We start from the raw sequence: 19,509 nt of genomic DNA on the forward strand, positions 1-19,509 counted from the left end.
CAGTAAATATTTGAAAAACTACAACATTCAGGGATTATAATGCATTTTTTTTCAAATGTCACTGTTTAACCTTCCAGTGACCTCTATATCTGTATGTGGTGGAAGAGGCACATATCTCAGTTCATTTGTTTTACCTTTTGTCTCATTAGACCCCATCAAGGACGGACTGGCATCAGTACCATGGTCTGTCACACTATGTATACATATTATGCATATGACCCATTTAAATCTCCTTCATTTTTCTTTGTATTACTACTGTACTTTGAAGCTTAACAAGCTGTGACTTTTTCTCTGAAGACCTGACCTACATAATCAAACAAGTCTGATCAAAGCTGAACTGACTAACTTCACTGTTAAAATTGTATAGTTACCTTTGTTCATAGTATTAACAGGCTTATCTTTATGAAATTACAAAGTGTGACAATAAGAAGCCTCTGTCATAACAAAAAACAATCCAACATGCTTATCTAGTTCTGTTAAAAAACACAGCTGTATTTTTTTTTGTTTGTTTTTTGCTTCGTACTTTGTTTTATCTGTTTTGTAGCTAATTCTACCTTTTCCTTGAATTCCATGTTGTTGTGACTGACAACTTTCAGTTAAAGTCCTCTCAAACAGGTTAGGAGAGCAGCAGATATCTTTTAGTCTTTCTTTCTGCTGCATGTCAGAAGAATTGTCTGGAAGTGGCAGAGATTGGGACACTTAATGTAAAGATTTATCATGAAAGACAAGGGCTATGCTAAACTCAAAGTTGAAGAAAAAAGCTAAATCAACCCCAGATTTTGCACCTTGAGCACAGCTGTCTCATAAAGTCTTCTGTTTATTTTTTATCAAAATTCAGACATTACCTAAACTGTTTGACCATGTTATATAATATGGCCTCCTCTCTAATGTGGCTATATGGCATCGTAATTACCAGACCCAAATAATGGAAGTGACCATGCAAACCTGAAACATAAAATGGCATCCATAGTAAAATTATAAAAAAAAATATACATGATGAAAAATTGTTTTTTGTTCCTAACACCTCTGTGCAGTAGGGGCATCAAGTGGTTTCCTATATAATTTTTTAATTTAAATTACTTTGGGGGTAACATGGTGGAACAGTAGTTATTTCAGCTGACTAACAACTCCAATTACTGTGTGTATGTTGTTGGCACTGAAATTTCCCTAGGTACCCTGCTTTATCCTCTTCCCATAAGATGTGAATGTTAGGTTACTTCTAAATTGGTTCTGTATGAGTGAGTTTGTTGTGGAGTAGACATGCACTCTGTCTAGGGGCTGTTCCTGTCCTGATTCTTGTGCTACCAGCATAGGCCATATCCCTAAATTGGAAGAAGAGATTTCAGAAAACAAAGGACACTCATTTAAAGCACTGTATGTAAGTTACAATATTTAAATAATTCACTTCCAAAACCTGATCTTTCATTACTTGCTCTCTGGGACTTAAATCAAACAAATCATCTTTGTTTGTTTAATGCAGACAGTCTTAGTAAAGAAAGAATAGACATACTGCAAGGCTAACTTCTTCTAGATTTTTTTTATATTCTGCATTATGCAGCCTTCACAATTGAAAAGAAGCTATTGTTTTGAGTTAGCACATGATACATTTTATAATTAGGTATTTAATTAGCTTTGTCTTAAGCTTTGTCTTAAGCCAGGCAATACAAGGACGTTGTTGAATAACAGCTATTTTCTTGCCTTGTTAGATTGAAGCTCTCTATCTACAATACACAATTATTATTATAGCATGGTGTGTCATTTTCACGATTTAATTTCCCACTCATTACACAACTATACCACCTAGAACCTTTATTAAATCAATATAAAAAACTGACATACTCATATTCTAGAATTTAAAAAGGAGGATGTTTTATGTACATAAGACATCTGTTTCCAGTGAGTCAAATAGATAACTGCAAAGAAAGCACACCACACAATAATAGACAGGCTTTGTTTAATTTAGATAAAACATACATGAACGTGATCTTTCATGAGATATTTATGCCAGAAGACAATATTTTGCAAGCATATTTTTACAAATTGGAATGGTTAGTCTTTTCCTGTAGAACTGCTGTATAGCTGACTGAAATAAGGTACCTGTAAACGTACTGCTTCTTTGACTGAATTGATTTTATTAATGTATAAGCACAAGAGTGTCTCTAAATCATATTTTAAAGGTATAACAAATTCAGAGTTGCCTCTTGCTTCATGTCTGATGTTTCTGGGATTGGCTTCAGGCCCTACATTGAATTAAAGATGCTGAATTTTTGTTGCCTATCAGAATATTGTAAACTGTATTTTAAAATTCTAATTAGCATTATTGAACTAGTACTGAGGATCATACACTTATGCAACTCCAGCTGGCATAAGACAGCAAACAGTAAAGAACAATAAAGAATAAAACTGAAAGAGATTTATAAAACATCACTACAAGCTTACATGACAGGCACTGTTAAAATAGTTTCAACATATTATTAGTATTTTTAAAATCAAAATTCTAATGTATTATATATTTTCTTAAATAACTGCCAAATTTAAACACATTATTTATTATTGACATTAGCAGTGTGGATGGTACTGCTGCCACACAACTTTAAGGACGTGGCTTTAATTCCTTGTCTGATCATGGTTCAACTAGGACACAATCAAAGGGCAGTTTTCACTGCTAATCTATTGCCCTCTTCCGATTTACTATGATGTATCAAACCTCAAGGGTAAATTTGTTAAATCTGCCTTACACAGATTAGCTAAACAGTGAAACCTCCTCCCTAATATTGTGTAGGTCCCTCTCATGCTACCAAAACAGCTCTGACCCGATGAGGACTGGACTCCATAAAACCTCTGAAGGTGTCCTGTGGTATCTGCACCAATACACTAGCAGCAGATCTTTTAAGTTCTGTGAGTTGGGGCCTCCATGGATCAGACTTGTTTATTCAGCACATCACACAGATCCTTGATCGGTTTAAGATCTGGGGAATTTAGAAGTCATTTCAACACACAGAACCTTTTATCATGTTCCTCAAACCATTTCTGAACAGCTTTTGCCATGTGGCTGGTGGCATTATCCTCCTGAAAGAAGCCAACACCATAAGCAGTATTCGTGGTGTACAACAATCTTTAGGTAGGTGGTACAGTCACGTGAATGCCAGAATCCAAGGTTTCCCAGCAGACCATTGCCTAGAGCAGTGCCTCCAACAGCTTCCCTTCTTCCCATAGAATCCTGCTGCCAACTCATCCACATACACATGCACCCAGCCATCCACAATGATTCATAGTCCAGTTCTGACAGTCACATGCCCATTGTAGGTGATTTTGGAGGTGCACAGGGTTCAGCATGGACACTCTTGCACCCCATATGCAGCACACTATGATGCACTGTGTGTTCTGACACCTTTCTCCCAAATCAAAATTGTGCCTTTGACAAAGTCATTCATATCCTTGCATTTCCCATTTTTCATGCTTCCAACACATCATCTTCAAGAACTGACTGTTCACTTCCTGCATAATGTATCCCAACACTTGACAAGTACAAATGTAAGAAGATAATCAATGCTGTTCACTTCAACTGTCGGTGCTTTTAATGTTGTGGCTGATTGGCATATATTTATTACTAGCTTTGTTTACTTGTCGATATAATAGAATAACTTTTTAAAAAGCATTCCTCCAACACTTCTCCTCAGTATCTTCATATGTTTCAACCTCTCTTGCCTGGCATTTGCTCTCTCAAACCCATTATCCTAAAGCATGTTTCTCAAACTCTATTATTTCGAGGCACCTTGCTTGCATCCTGTCGGCTTTTTGACTATCACTTAAGGTTAGATTGGTCCCATTACCTGATGCAAAAACATCATTTGTATTCTTGCAAATACTGCCCATATTTGAAAACAACTCGAGTTGTACCTTGTTAGTATTTATAATGTATTCACTTTTTTGTTATGAAATATTCCATTTTAACTGCTTTTTTTGTTAAAAAAAATGATAATAAATCACATTCAGGGATTGAACTTAACATCATCCCTATCATATCATCATCCCCACCACTAATCAACCAAAGCTAAACTGATCAGTCAGAATTATGAAATCCATTCCAAGACGCGTTTATTCATTCCCGGGAATTTGGGAATCCCGCATCTCTTTCCCGGGAATGACACAGTGCATGGGCATCTCACATGTGAATGGTTTTAGAATGAGTGACACTTATTTTATTGTACAACCGGTGTTAGAGCTTGGTCCGTATTGCTGGCAGTAAGTCGATCTGTTTCCGGTGTGAGTTGGACTCCGCCAGGGCTGCCCTTTGTCACAGATTCTGTTCATAACTTTTATGGACAGAATTTCTAGGCGTAGCCAGGGCGTTGAGGGGGGTCTGTATTGGTGGCCTCAGGATTGGGTCACTGCTTTTTGCAGATGATGTTGTCCTGTTTGCTTCATCGGGCCGTGAGCTTCAGCTCTCTCTGGATCAGTTCGCAGCCGAGTGTGAAGCGGCTGGGATGGGAATCAGCACCTCCAAATCCGAGACCATGGTCTTCAGCCGGAAAAGGGTGGAGTGCCCTCTCAGGGTTGGGAGCAAGATCCTACCTCAAGTGGAGGAGTTCAAGTATCTCGGGGTCTTGTTCATGAGTGAGGGAAGAATAGTGCAGGAGATCAACAGGCGGATCAGTGTGGCGTCCGCAGTGATGCAGGCTCTGCATTGGTCTGCCATGGTGAAAAAGGAGCTGAGCTGTAAGGCAAAGCTCTCAATTTACCAGTTGATCTATGTTTCTACCCTCACCTATGGACATGAGCTATGGGTAGTGACCAAAAGAACGAGATCACGAATACAAGCGGTTGAAATGACTTTCCTTCACAGGTTTTCTTGGCTTTCCTATAAAGATAGGGTGAGAAGCTCAGTCATCCAGGAGGGGTTCAGAGTAGAGCTATTGCTCCTCTGCATTAAGAGGAGTCAGATGAGGAGGCTCGGGCATCTGATCAGGATGCCTCCTGGACACCCCCCTGGTGAGGGAGGAGGCCCCGGGAAAGACCCAGGACACGCTGGAGGGATATTGTCTCTCAGCTGGCCTGGGAATGCCTCGGGATTCCCCCGGAAGAACTAGAAGAAGTGGCTGGGGAGAGGGAATTCTGGGCATCTCTGCTCAAGCTGCTGCCCCCACGACCCAATCTCAGGTAAGCGGAAGAAGATGGATGGATAGACAGACACTTATTTTTAATAAAACTACTGCAATATGTTGACACCAATAAAAGACTAACCTTAACTACAAGCAGTTTATGCTGTCATATAAGTACATGTATGTAGTTAGTTGTGGTAATAAGAGCATAGAAAGCACAGCGTGTCGAGCGTGCGGTCATCCAGGCGAGAGCGCACCTTCGTGCAGAGCACGCCAGCCGCTGAGAAAGCACGCTTTGCCTCCACTGAAGTAGGCGGCACAGTCATCAGATATTGATACACTTGTTCTAAACAACTCCTGTGCTTGCCGTTGCTCACCGTCATTTCAGCTTTTACTGATGCATCCAGTTTCTTGTCATCATTCTGTTATGGCAAGTTTCTTGGCACAGATAATGCGGATGTTAATTATTTTCAACTATAACTCTGCTATTTCTTGATCGATTTTTACACTTTTACACGCTATATATGCAAGCTTGGCCATTCCCGTTCAGCCAGGAATTCCAGTAGTAATCGGAAGCCTGGGAATGGATTCCCTAGTCAGAATGCCTGGATAGGCTGACCACACACACACCCACACGGACATGAGCATTTATTATATACTAGCCAACCCGCAGCGTACCATACGCCACATAATCAGGCCGGTTTTTTAATAATTTTTAAGCACAGGGAGAAAATTAACATTTGAAAAATCGGTAATGTAATAAATCAGCAAGAAAAGCAACATTGTAACAATGCACGGACCGAACCAACACACAATTGTCCGTGCGGCGCTCAGGAGCGGAGGGTGGAACGGGAGGAGAGGAAAAGGACATCCACTCGCTCCCTCCGTCATGCGAGTCTGCTGATTTCTCGTCCAGTATGCACTGCCTGCTCATGTGCCCACTTCCAACTCGTCACTCGAGTCGTTTTCTTCTTTGTACAGTCCAGATGCATCTGTGACTCACATAGATTTTTCATTGCTCTGTGTGGTTTTGGCTGCCTTTCTATATATAATCCACCAAGACACCCAACCATGGTAGCAGCGAGGTGGGAGGGGGGGTGTGTACAAAGTGCAGGAGCATCCAAGAAGACGCATGTTTGTTGCGGATGCGAATTGCTGTATGTAGCGTGTAAAACAGTTTGCAATGGTGCACGCAGTCGTGCGTTGTAACCGAAAACTCGGTTTTTAAAGACTGCTCACTTCATTGTGTATACGACTGTAGGTGAATGAAAAGATGCAACTCTGGAGAGGGCAACATACAATACAGCGTTTTACACGCTGCATACAGCGATTCACATTCGTGACAAATTGTTTTACACGCTGCATACAGCGATTTACATCCGTGACAAGCATGCCTCTTCTTAGATATTCCTGTCGCGTTCACCCTCGTTCTCGAAGCATACACACCGCCTGGTCATGTGGTGCCTCTGTGTGAACCAATCAGGCACAGAGAAGGTCAGCTGCCGAGAGAGCATCTCGACATGTTGCAGGGCCTGCATTGGTGAAGCAGGTGAGACGGTAATGAAACAGAGGCACAGGGCTTATTGGTTTTTAAAGACTGCCTCCTTCATTAGGTTTTAACCAATGCACGGAACAAACCAACACACAACTGTCCGTGCGGTGCTCAGGTGCGGCGGGTGGAACGGGAGGAGAGGAGAAGGACGTCCACTCCGCTCCCTTCGTCATGCTAGTCTGCTGATTTCTCATTCAGTATACACTGTCTGCTCATGTGTCCACCTCCAACTCGTCACTCAAGTCATTGTCGTTTTTACACAGTCCAGATGCACCTGTGACTCACAAAGACTTTTCATTGCTCTGTGCGGTTTTGGCTGCCTTTCTATATATAATCCACCAAGACACCAAACCACGGTGTTAGCGAGGTGGGAGGGGGGGTGTGTGCAAAGTGCAGGAGCATCTAAGAAGACACATGTGTGTCGCGGATGCGAATTGCTGTTTGTAGCGTGTAAAACAGTTTGCTATGTTGCACGTGGTCGTGCGTCGTAACCGAAAACTCGTTTTTTAAAGACTGCTCACTTTATTGTGTTTTAGCCTCAGTTGTAAAGGAATGTTTTAAGGATCCCATGGGATACCCCTCGCAAACAGTTTTACACGCTGCATATGGCGATTCACCTCCACGAGAAACATGCCTCTATTAACAGTCAACGTGGGTCGGAGCTGCATGTGACCTCTACGACAGACGAATATAAATGACGCCGGTTTTTCTGTGTCGTCGCGTCCGAGTTGGTGGGCGTGGCTCCTTCCTGCGTGCGCCATAGGTGTCTCACTTGTCGGTGGCTTAGTGAATCCACACCCCTTCCGGCATGCTTTCCATGGTTGTCTTGCCTTAGTGAATTATATATATAGATGATAGTAGAAGATAGTGTGTGATGGCGATAACATGTTAGAATAACAGTTCATCTGACAAACTTTAGATGATAATTTTGTTAACTGTTGTCCAGTGATTGAATTAACAAATGCCTATGTACATATATGTTGTTTAAATAAAATGTTTTTTCTAATATTTATCTATTTTATTCTCATAACCATTATTAAAATGGGAAGTAATTCCTTTCTCAATAAATGAACAGTTGACAATAGCCATATTTATTCCCCTCACAATGCTGATTTGTTTTGTATTTTCTAGTATATTTATGTATATTAAATATCTAGGTATTCTATAGTGATAAATCATAAACTGGAGGGATTAATTTAGGCACTGTCAAAAGCCAATTTTATTTAAACTGCTATTTATGATATGAAATTATTTCTGTTGCATGCAGCATAATTTGTGGTGCTTTTTAATGAAAAATGAAGAGAGCAGAGTGAAAATGTGCTTTTTAAAAATATATTCAATTAAAGTGAGAAGCACTTAGGATGCTGGGACATTTGCTATAGTCTACCGTTGCATTTATTAATTTTCTAAAGTTACTCTTCCATAAACAGGGGGTCTACCGTCCTAAACAGCACAAGTGGGAGCACGAACTGGACCTTAATGAAACAGTTTAATTAGGGTTCTAACAAGGGGTTAAAGTGCTTTTAGGTGGCACTTTACCACAGATATGCCAAACTCTCTATGGCTGGTCTGCTGTTGTAATTTGTAAAATAAAGAGATGATAAAAAGTGTTTTTCTCTGACCTACCTGGTTGTGGTAAATCACCAATTAAATGCTACGATTTTGTTCTTGCAGAAAATACAATTTGTTGGATGTTTGCCTTTAACTTTGTGTAAATCTTTAAGCTGTCTAATTGATTGGCTCAAACTGATGTTTAATTCCAGCTAATACTCTAAACTCAAGGAACTCCAATGAGGCATCAATGATTTCCTTCAAAGCCTTTGTGCAGTAAGTGCTTGATGTTGTGCACCAGTGACCACAAAGCCAATAATGTACACAATTTGACACGAAAGATCTTTCATTGGAAAACTTTTATGTTTTGTATTTGTGCACAGTGGGGCCAAATCAGAAATGCCAGATAAAAGATTTTGAGATAGATGAAACCAGCTTCTTCTAATAATTATTATTTATTGGTACAGCTAATTAGTAAATAGTGCATTTTTGAAGTACTTTACTGCTAATCTCATTCACATAGATGATTTCCATCACTATCAACAGTACAACATAGATATTTTTGCAAGCAAAGAGTCATCTTGAGCTTATGTGGTATTCTGGTAAAAAGGCACTGAAACAGCACTAATAAGTAGACAAACTATCTTTGTATATTTCATTTTAGAAACTCTACACTGAACAATTAATTTTTTTCACAACAAATGGCAGTTGCCCAGTAACACCATCCTCACATAGCACAAACAAATGCTACAAACACTTTAACCATATTTTACCTTTTGACCTTTTACTGTCCCCTTCTCTATTCTTGCTCATCCAGTTTGGTGGGTAAGGGGATACTGAAGATGACACGATGGTGCAAATAGTGTATAGCCTTGTGCAGATTACTTAATATTTGCATTGTACATTTACATGTCTTCTGAAAAGAGTTTGCATGTTCTCCCTCACTTGACGTGTTTCTTGTGGACCTTCTAGCTCCTTCTCACTGTTCAAAGACAAGTGCTATTTGCACTAACCTGTTTACCTTGTCCTACTCTGTGTTGTTGTGTTGAAACAACACATTCATGCTTTGATTTGCTGCCTAGGGTAGGAATTAGGCTGTAATGTAAATATTTTTTATTTCTAACACAACATTAAGTTGAATCTCTTTCAGCTGTTACCACAGAACAACTAAAAGTGATGCCCATTTTTCTCAGGGCTGAGGGTGAGAAGTTACAGATTTTACTCACAAAAACAGCTTCTGCCCAGAAGCACCACACTGTTATAATTAACTTAGCAGAAAATATTCTTTTGCATTTACAGCTTTATTTCACTTTATTTTGATCTAATTAATAAATATCCCTAGGAAATTTATATTGTAATAACTTTTATCACATGGAATAAGAGGAGGGTTAAAACTACCAAAGGTCAGCATTGTTACCACCAGGCTCTGTCTTTGTATTCAATATTTCTGGTTATTTATACCAAGTAAACTCTTCTTTGGTTTAATTTGAAATGTAGCTACCTGTTAAAGTGGGCACTATTAAGTCCATGTGGGTGTCTGGAAGCTTTTTTATCTCAGATTACAGGGTTTTCCCTTCAATGGTATGACTATCCATCCATTCATCTATGCAGTCATCTGTTTTCTTAACCTGCGCAGAAACTCTAATTTTGTAGTTCTCACAACCTTCAGTGTAAAGATCATGAGAACTGCCTGTCCTGTGCCAACTGTTGTTAGTGTGGATTTAGAAAACAAGTTGCTGGGTGGGTGCCAGTCACCCGCTTTAGATGATGCCTTTGTTTTTTTTGGTTTGGCATTTTTTATGTGCGTTACATTCTAATTCTGTTTATTAATGCAATGTGTTTAGTTTTACTCTCTGTATTGTGTCCTGCAGACAGGGGTGCCTAATTTTTGGAGACTGTAAATGCTTTTTATAATGAATTCTATGTTTGATTGACTATTTCAAACATCTGAATTCTAAGCCATCTACAGAAACATGGAGACATGCTTGTCATTCTGTCTCAGTTTGTGGTGACAACTCCTGATATTAGAGTTAAGAGTCAAAACCCAGTTGAGACTCTAGGACAGCACAGGTAGCTGGTGCATATGTTTCATTTTTAATGTGAAGAACAGTGCAAGTAAAGTAGTTGTCATTTTAGTGGAATGTTTCAGTATTCAGCTATAAAATTAAATCAGTGTGTCAATAAAAAAGAAGATAAAATGCTGGCTTAATAGAACTTTGCTCTTTTCAGTCATAGTCATAATCATAATCAGTCTGTGATCACATGCATGAGTAACAGGACAATAAGATTCTGAGCTGTCCCTTTCAATTATACTTTCCTTAGTTTATTTAATGTTAAAACTATTTAGTTTTTCTTTCTTCTCTACCTGTGTACGCATTTATTTGAAATGTAACAGTCTGTATTTTTGATTTCTTTGAAATATGATGTACCATGAATATCAGGTTGCGTATGTTATTATTTTTAACTTATCTGGCTGGCTTCTTACATTGCACTATGATTCATCAGAGATATACATCTTGGACTATTTTAAGATTCCTCCATTGCACTGTAACAGTGCAGTTTTGAAGTTAAAATAGTATGCACCCACCCACACAATTTCTTGCTGACTGTTTACTCACAGATTTGTTTGTGATTCCTGATGCTGCTGAGTAAAATTTGATATCATATTTTAATGACTCTTTTTTTTCTGACTCACACTATATTGCTTTCTGTTTACTAGGATGTTTAACCATTTCATGCATGTTGTTAGATGTGTTTTATTCTTTTTTTCTCTTTCTGCTCACAACATTAGCAAAATTACTGAAATCAGTGCTTCCATCTGAAATGGGTTTTTTGAGGCCACTCCCTTTTTGTGAGGATGCCATGGTCAACATACTGTATTACTTGCATCTGAGATTTCTGGTGGAAACAGTAGTTAAATTAATATTTATTGTCAAAATACATTTAATTTGTGTATGATGGTTTAGATACTGTAATGATCACATAGTTTGGCCTCTTAAATTGTAACACATATACTGTAACTCCATTCAAAATAAAAATATATCTGGAGAAACATTATGAATACTTCGATGATAAAGGATTTAGTGGTGTTTGGTTTGCTCTGGATATAATATTTAAAATTAGATTGACACTATTGCAGGATCTATGTTCAATAATGCATCTCAACAACTGATTATTGTGTCAACTAAAGAACAGAACTGCCTGGTTATGTAAGTACGGCAGCCTAATGAAACATTTTATGACACACAAAGAGCATTTCAAAAGAAAATCTCATATAATACAGTACAATAGTGATTTAAATCCAGAATTTATTTTATGCACACACAAAACTACTACTCGAACAGTGCTTTTGCTTGCAGCATCTGCTGTTATTGCCAGGTTTTTGTAAATGTGCTTTTTATGCATAATTTTCTTCTGATGTACCAATTACAGTACCTATAATGACAGAACAGACCTCTATCATTAGCTGAAGGCTACCTAAGCGAGGAATTACTTTAGTGAAGTCTCTAAATTTCCAAAATGACATACTATTTTCTGTGTCCTGGGGTTTGTATACCTGTATAGTTTTAACAGAACGAGAATATAATAATGTTATCATGATTATAGTTATACTGAGAGCTATACTTGAAGGAATATTTTTGTTACAATCCATGCTTTGAACATTTTTTTATAATTGTTTCACGAACATTTATCAAAAGTAGCCAGGTAATAAATGGATTTTTACATTTGATAGTTGTGAAGGAGATTGCTAATAGAATTACTTCTTATATACCCTTATTTATTAATGTAGATTACCCAACATTTGTTTATCTTATGAATGTGATAAAACCCTTGTGGCCAAGTGCTAAACCCTTGTCTGGGTGATACCATCAGAGAACATGTTTGTTCAAGAAAATTAGGCTTTACAGAGTAAAGCCCATATCACATTAGGTGATTATCTGGCAATTTTCAGTCTTAGCCTTCATTTGCATAACCTTAACCAGTCGGAGGCAGTCAGTAGTGCGACCCTGTGAAAACAAACTGAAATTGCTACTCAGGTCACTGTAGCTGTTAATCTTTCATACAACACCGGCTCTGTTAGGCAACACACTATTGGCTGCATGTGAAAATTTGCGTTCAGCTGGTAAATTTGACAAGGACTGCAATTTTCAGTGGTGTAATTTAACATGGTGTAGTGATGGGATCAACAACTGCATTTCATAAATCTGACCTACCACCCAACAAAAAGTCATGTAATGTGACATCGGTTTATGATGTTAAAAAGGTGATTAACCAATGCGGTTTCTTGTGTTTTTTTTTTATTGCAGCATAATGGATCGTTTGTGGGTTGTCCTTCCTCTTAAACATTTCTTACAAAGATTCCATTAATTTCATCCCTGTGCAGTTTCACAATTAGTGCATTAGCTGCTTTTAAGTTTTCTGGATCCTTGTTGTTAGCTTTCTACTCTGGGGGGAAATTATGGAGGCTTTTTGACTTTGTCTTTATTTGTTGAAGTTTCATATAGAAGAGTGGGCTTTCACCACACTAATGCATACAGTAGCAGCTGCACTTTTCTAGTGTTTTATGTAATTTACTAATAAGCCAGAAGGTCATTAAGCATCTCTCTTTCAACTTTAAGTGCCTCTGATTGAGAGTCTACAGTGTCAGGGGGTGAATTATTTCATATTGTAATGTGCACAATAATCTTCATCTCAGAAGATTAATTAATTTTTGAGCTTGACAGCTCCTCATCATCCGTATCATTATTTGAAATTAATCTAATGAGATACACTCAATTATAAAATGATTATAATTGTTTTGCATATAGCTGGTCAGAGGAGGTCTCATTATTTGCTTTTTCTCTTTTTATTATTTATTACAATAAATAAGGGTGCAGGTTTTTCCAGTATGATGTCCAGAGAGGTTTAAAGCTTTACTTGGATTATTTTGTTTGTTTTTTGAAGCAAACTTTAAGGAATCAAAAATATGTGTAAAATGTATAGGTTACAGTTAATAACTTTTTAAATGATTTAGTTAATTGAAATGGGGCCGGACATTCTGTGGATGAAGTTCATATGGTTTAATTTCAATATATATAGTATGTATGCACCTGTATATATAGGGTGGTCCAGATCTAATCATGCAATTTTAATTACGCTATAACTTATTAAGCTTATTACATAAAGAATTCACAAAAAAATATTTTTGTTGCCGATAGATGGCAGCGAAATCAGCGAATTAATTCAATGTAAGTCCATTTTCGTTTATTACAAGATATTTCAAGCAATTCTTTTGTCTTATATTGTTTTCCTGCATTGCATTAAAAGTTGCACAATTAGATCTGGACCACCCTGTATATATACAGGTATATGTGTGTGTGTGTGTGTATGTATATATATATATATAGATAGATATATATATATATATATATATATATATATATATATATATATATATATATATATATATATATATATATATATATATAGATATATATATATATAGAGACACCAGATAAAAGTCCAATAACTAATTTTATTTGGACAATAACGTGCACAAAGCACCCTCCACTCCACTATACTCATAAACACAATAATATATCAATAATCCAATACAATCCTCCACTCCCAGATGCGTTGTCACCCCTCCTCCCAACTCAGCTCACACGCTGGGATTTCCCACAGTCCTTTATAGTCCTTGACCCGGAAGTGCTTCTGATCCCTCAGTGCATGTGATTGCCCAGCACTTCCGGGTCAGGTGAAAACCCCTATTTTTCTTAAGCCCGGAAGTACTTTATTTCTTCCATCTTCGTGACAGGGAAGTACTTCTGGAATATACGGATAATACAAATCCTTGAGCCTCCCTGCAGCGTCCTCTGGTGGCCCCCATGGTATCCAGTAGGGCTGTGAAGGAAAACTCCAAGGTCCATGATGCCCTGCTGGAATTCAGGGCATCTCCACGCTGCAGGGAGGGCTTCACCTGACGGCTTGGGGGTATTGGCCGGGATAAGCTGCCCGCCATAGTCTACAATATATATATAATATTTATAATGCTAAGGGTTGTCTGTCAGTTATTCATAACTGTGTGTACTCCTGACCCCTGCAGCTTTATTTCCCCTTGGGATTAATAAAGTATCTATCTATCTATCTATCTTTATCTTGGTCTCAGTTGACAGCTAATGTCATGACACATACAACATGACCTATGAATCATGAATTGCACATCTGACCCATGGTAGCCTGGAAATTTACCTGTGACACCTTCTCACAGTCAGCAGTGATGCAGCAGCATGTCTTGACTATCATATATGAGCGACTTAGTTGACACCAAAACGATGGCCAAGTGATCACACTTCATGTCTGGCAAGAAAAGAGAATGGGACCACATGAGTTACTGACTGGAACCAGGACAAATTCTTTAAAGAGTGCCACACTTGACTCCACAAGGGTGTAACTGTCATGACTACAAGATGAATTGCACCTGTGACCACCAGTGACAGTCAGGCACATTACACACGCCTTAACTATAGGACACAGAATGCAGGTGCAACAACAATGACACCTTCCAGTGCAAACAGTCCCAAAATGAGGCAATACACATTGTTTTTTCTAATTTATGTCCACTGCAGCATTTATTGTTTAATTCTGTTAGCTGTAAACAGAAGTACATCTGTAAATTCCTTTAACAATAACCATTTAATTTTATGAGAGACTGTACATAACTCGCTTTTTTCCCAATTTGCATTGTATTTGTGGAAGTTTGTTAAAAATTTTGAATGTTTCACCAGTATTCACAATTGTATATGACAGTGTATCTCATTGAGTATACTCAAAAGAGGGACTTCAACTGTTTTTTGCAGCTGTGAAAAATGTTTATCTAAGCTAAGATCGTTCCAGATTTCTGGGCATCATGCCAAGAGCTAAGTATTAACAGATAAGACACTGCAAGGAACTTATCATAAAAATAATATTCCTTGTTTAGACATTTTAAGATATGTCCTATTTTTGACTGGTACAAAGGACATATTTAAAATACTTCATTGTTTGAATAAGTATGAACTGTGAATGATGTCATTAAACATCCTGTCAGTAGATTATAGTTTGGGAGTGTTTAATCTGCATATTCTTTGTTCTGATGGATGAAAGTCACTGTTGAGCTGCCACATTGCTGTGCTTCTGCTCTCCAGATCACAACATGTATCAGTAAAGTGCTTTCTTACTTAAATCGCCAACCAGAGAGTGAAGCCTTTTTCTTTCACATACTGTATTTCATTTTTTAACATAATGCATTGTCACTTACACTGAAGAACACAGAGGGAAGCAGGTACTCGAAACAACAACAAGAAAAACAAAAAAAGCAACATTCTTCTCTGTACATAACAAAATAATGGGTTAGCCCTGGTATGGTGGCTGACCTGTTTGCTTACTGTCATATTCTTCCTTGTGGCCTCTCTTTCTCCTACCAGGTAAACCCTTGTCAACACCAATCCTACCAACTCCAAGCTCATCTGTCTTGTGGTTGGAAGGAGTCTTTTATACCCCAACCAGGAATACCTTCCCAGCAGGCCCACAAATTATTTTTAGGGTTAGGTACTTCCTGCAGCCATGTGACTGGAACCTCCCCCAGCAATCCCTATTGTCCCTGTAATTCTGGTCCCAAATTCCCTTTTAAGGAGCAACGACTAATCGCAAGTCAGAAGTCCATCACACAAGGTAGCAAGAAACCATGTGTAAGCAAGTTGGCCTCATGTACCACCAATCTGCTCTGATGCTTCTAGTATTTCCTCCTCATTGTTCCTTACTTATAATTGTGTCTGAGAAGTCATTATCTCCTGGATTTTTAATAATGCATTGGGGCACTGTGTCCCTGCTGGTGGTTCGATAATCCCACCAGGGCATTTAACAGCATAACTCCTGCCTCACTTAATTTGTACTGCACTTTTAATTGCTTACAGCACTCCTTTACATGGCGTGCAATATTTTGTTATGTTTGTTACATTGATCTATTCCTTTATAATCCAACCTTCTACACATTGAGAGGTTGATTCAATTACAGTATGAAACAAAAAGAATATGCTGTACATTGTCATATTAAGTATTCAATCCAAAGTGTTGGAGGAACTTGTGGCAGGCGGTGTGGTGAAGTGGTTAAGGCTTTGGACTTCAAACCCTGAGGCTGTGGGTTCATCTCCCATCACTGACACTGTGTGACCCTAAGCAAGTCACTTTGCAATTAAATGTAACCAATTGTATTTGAAATGTTGTAAGTTACTTTGGATAAAAGTGTTGGCAAAATAAATAAGTAAATGTAAATGGAGATATATTATTCAGATATTTCTAAAATGGCTTTTTTTAAAGGTTTATTCTGAACAAGATAATTCTACTTTTATAGCCTTTTCTCATTGGGTACAAGCTGTGATTACTTACACAGAATTACAAATATGTTTCACAAACTACAGTGAAGGTCTTTCTTATTTAAATGTTCAATCAACTTGCAACACAAAAGTATGTACATCCATAACCATATAACATTTCCATGCATCGATAACCATGCAGTAAAACAGAACTGTGTCTCATTTGGTTATAAGAGAAACAAGGTCAAACATATAGCAGTTTGTATTAACAGAAGAATTGTAATTTGGCCTGCCATAACAGGAAAACAAAAAATCCAGTTAACCTTATTTCTGAAGAAAATAAATCCCAGAGATGTGCACCATTCTTCATAACATTTCAACTCTGAGACCTCCTCCAGTTTACAAATATTACAGAATGAAAATGTTTTTTTAATTTGCAGGGCAGAAAAAAATTGGAGGATTTAATGCTGGGATATTCAAATCTTCTATTAGTGTCCCATATGTAATTCAAAGTACAGTGAAAAAGGTGATCACCATTTTTGTACCTCTAGTTTTTAAATGTATAGCTTGTTTTTGAGTCACAGTTAGAGTTAATCTTCTTTTTAACATATTTTCAGGGTATAAATCTTGATACATTGTACACATTAGTTAGAACTTATTTGCTGTTCTGTTGTAGTCAAATTGTCACATGATCCTTCTTTCTAAACACAAAAGGACCCTATTTTCTTAATTACTATAAACTTTAAAACATTATAATGTCCCTCATTCTATCCTTTAACAGGCAGTTTTTGTTTTTTTAATAAGTAATTATAAATGTAGAGAAAAGCCAAGCAAAAATGACACCTTTTATTGGCTAACTAAAAAGATTACAATATGCAAGCTTTCGAGGCAACTCAGGCCCCTTCTTCAGGCAAGATGTAATACAGAAACTGAAGTTTCCTGTGTTTATATCCACACACTAGGACAAGAAACAACATGACAAGGACAACATGATTTACCCACAAAGTCAGTAATAGAAATGATAAAATTCACTCTGACACATAATCTATTCTCTTTTGGACAAGATTGCTACTTGCAACAAATGGGGACTGCAATGGGCTGTCGGTTTGCACCTCACTATGCAAACCTATTTATGGCAAAATTGGTGGAAGTTTTTATGTCAATGTGCATCTTAAAACCAATGTTATATCTCCGTTACATAGATGACATCTTCATAATCTGGACTGCCAGTGAGAAGGACCTCCTCCATTTTCATAATGAATACAATTCTTTTCACCCCAACATAAAGCTGAAGCTGAATTACTCAGAAACAGAAGTCAGCTTCCTTGACACCACAGTTCAACTGAAAAACAACACCCTTGTAACTTCTGTTTTTCACAAACCAACAGACAGACGGACCTACCTAAGAAGTGATAGCTTTCACCCCAAGCATATAAGGCGCTCCATTATTTTTAGCCAAGCAATACGGTACAATCGTATTTGCTCAGACCCGACAGACCGGGATCAACAACTGCAGGAGCTCAGACAAGAGTTCATCAAACAAGGTTATACCCCAAAACAACAGACACTCAAATACGAAGAGCTACTGCCATACCCAGAGAGAACCTTCTGGAATATAAAACAAAGACAACAAGAACCGCATCCCCTTGTTGTCACCTACAACCCACATCTTGAAACACTTCGAAAAACTATAAAAGAACTTCAGCCAATACTAAACAACGACCAAACACTAAAAAATGTATTTCCTGAACCTCCCCTCCTGGCATACAGACAACCACCAAACCTTCAGCAACTAATTGTCCGAAGCTCCCTAAATGAACCAACAGAAAATGGCACATCTCCTGCCTACAGAAAAGATGTAAAACGTGTGCCCACATCTACAATACAGACCGTATAATTATACCAAACTCCCGACTTGAACATCACATAAAGGGATCATTTTCCTGCAGATCATCGAATGTTGTCTACCTAATTCTCTGCATGAAATGTCCTGACACTACACTCTATGTGGGAGAAACTGGACAAACACTCCGCCAGAGAATGAATTTACACAGATTCCACATTAAACATGGCAACACAGATGTTCCTGTAGCGGCCCACTTCAACAGCCATGGACACTGTGAGAGGGACTTTAAAGTCACAGTGCTTATGGGCAACTTCAAAACGCAGCAAGAGAGAAAAGAATGGGAAGTTAAGCTCATGTTAAAATTTAATACATTACAGCATGGCTTGAACAGAGACAAGAGTTTTATAGCCAGATATGAAGACTGTTTGCATCTCAGACTGACACAGACAACCTGACTACAGATCTGCATTGTTTTGAAAAACTCATCACAAACTTCAAAGGACTTTGTTGGACAGTTATCTTATCTAAAGATCTTGACCATACATTGTTCTTCTATCTCCTGTTAAATTAATCTTAGCCTGAATGAACCTATTAATTTTTTATATTTAAGAGTTTTCATTTAAAAATTTACCATTGTTGTTTCTTGCCCTAGTGTGTGTATATAAACACAGGAAACTTCAGTTTCTGTATTACATCTTGCCTGAAGAAGGGGCCTGAGTTGCCTCGAAAGCTTGTATATTGTAATCTTTTTAGTTAGCCAATAAAAGGTGTCATTTTTGCTTGGCTTTTCTCTACATTCATAATGGCTAACACGGTACAACAACCTAGTACTATAAGTAATTATAAATAACAGTTTAAGCCATGTAATATTAGCATAGGTAAAAAAAGCAAGTAAAATGTATTGTTTGAATGTATTTATTCATTTAGATAGATAGATAGAAAAACACTTTATTAATCCCAAGGGGAAATTCACATTATCCAGCAGCAGTATACTGATACAAAAAACAATATTAAATTAAAGAGCAATAAAAATGCATGTAAAAGCAGACAATAACTTGTTTCCCCTTATCCATACCCCTTTAATTGAATTCAGGGTCACAGGTGCCTAAGTCCATCCCCAACCTG

At 37.8% G+C, this 19,509-nt stretch overlaps 1 protein-coding gene across 2 annotated transcripts in view; it reads left to right on the top strand.

Annotated features, from left to right (window-relative positions):
• LOC120530360 (lethal(3)malignant brain tumor-like protein 4) overlaps positions 1 to 19,509 on the top strand; it is a 478,825-nt gene that overhangs the window by 430,007 nt on the left and 29,309 nt on the right. The gene's annotated exons all lie outside the window — the stretch shown is intronic.

The sequence above is a fragment of the Polypterus senegalus genome, chromosome 5 (genome assembly GCF_016835505.1).
Source record: "Polypterus senegalus isolate Bchr_013 chromosome 5, ASM1683550v1, whole genome shotgun sequence".
Lineage (NCBI taxonomy): Eukaryota > Metazoa > Chordata > Cladistia > Polypteriformes > Polypteridae > Polypterus > Polypterus senegalus.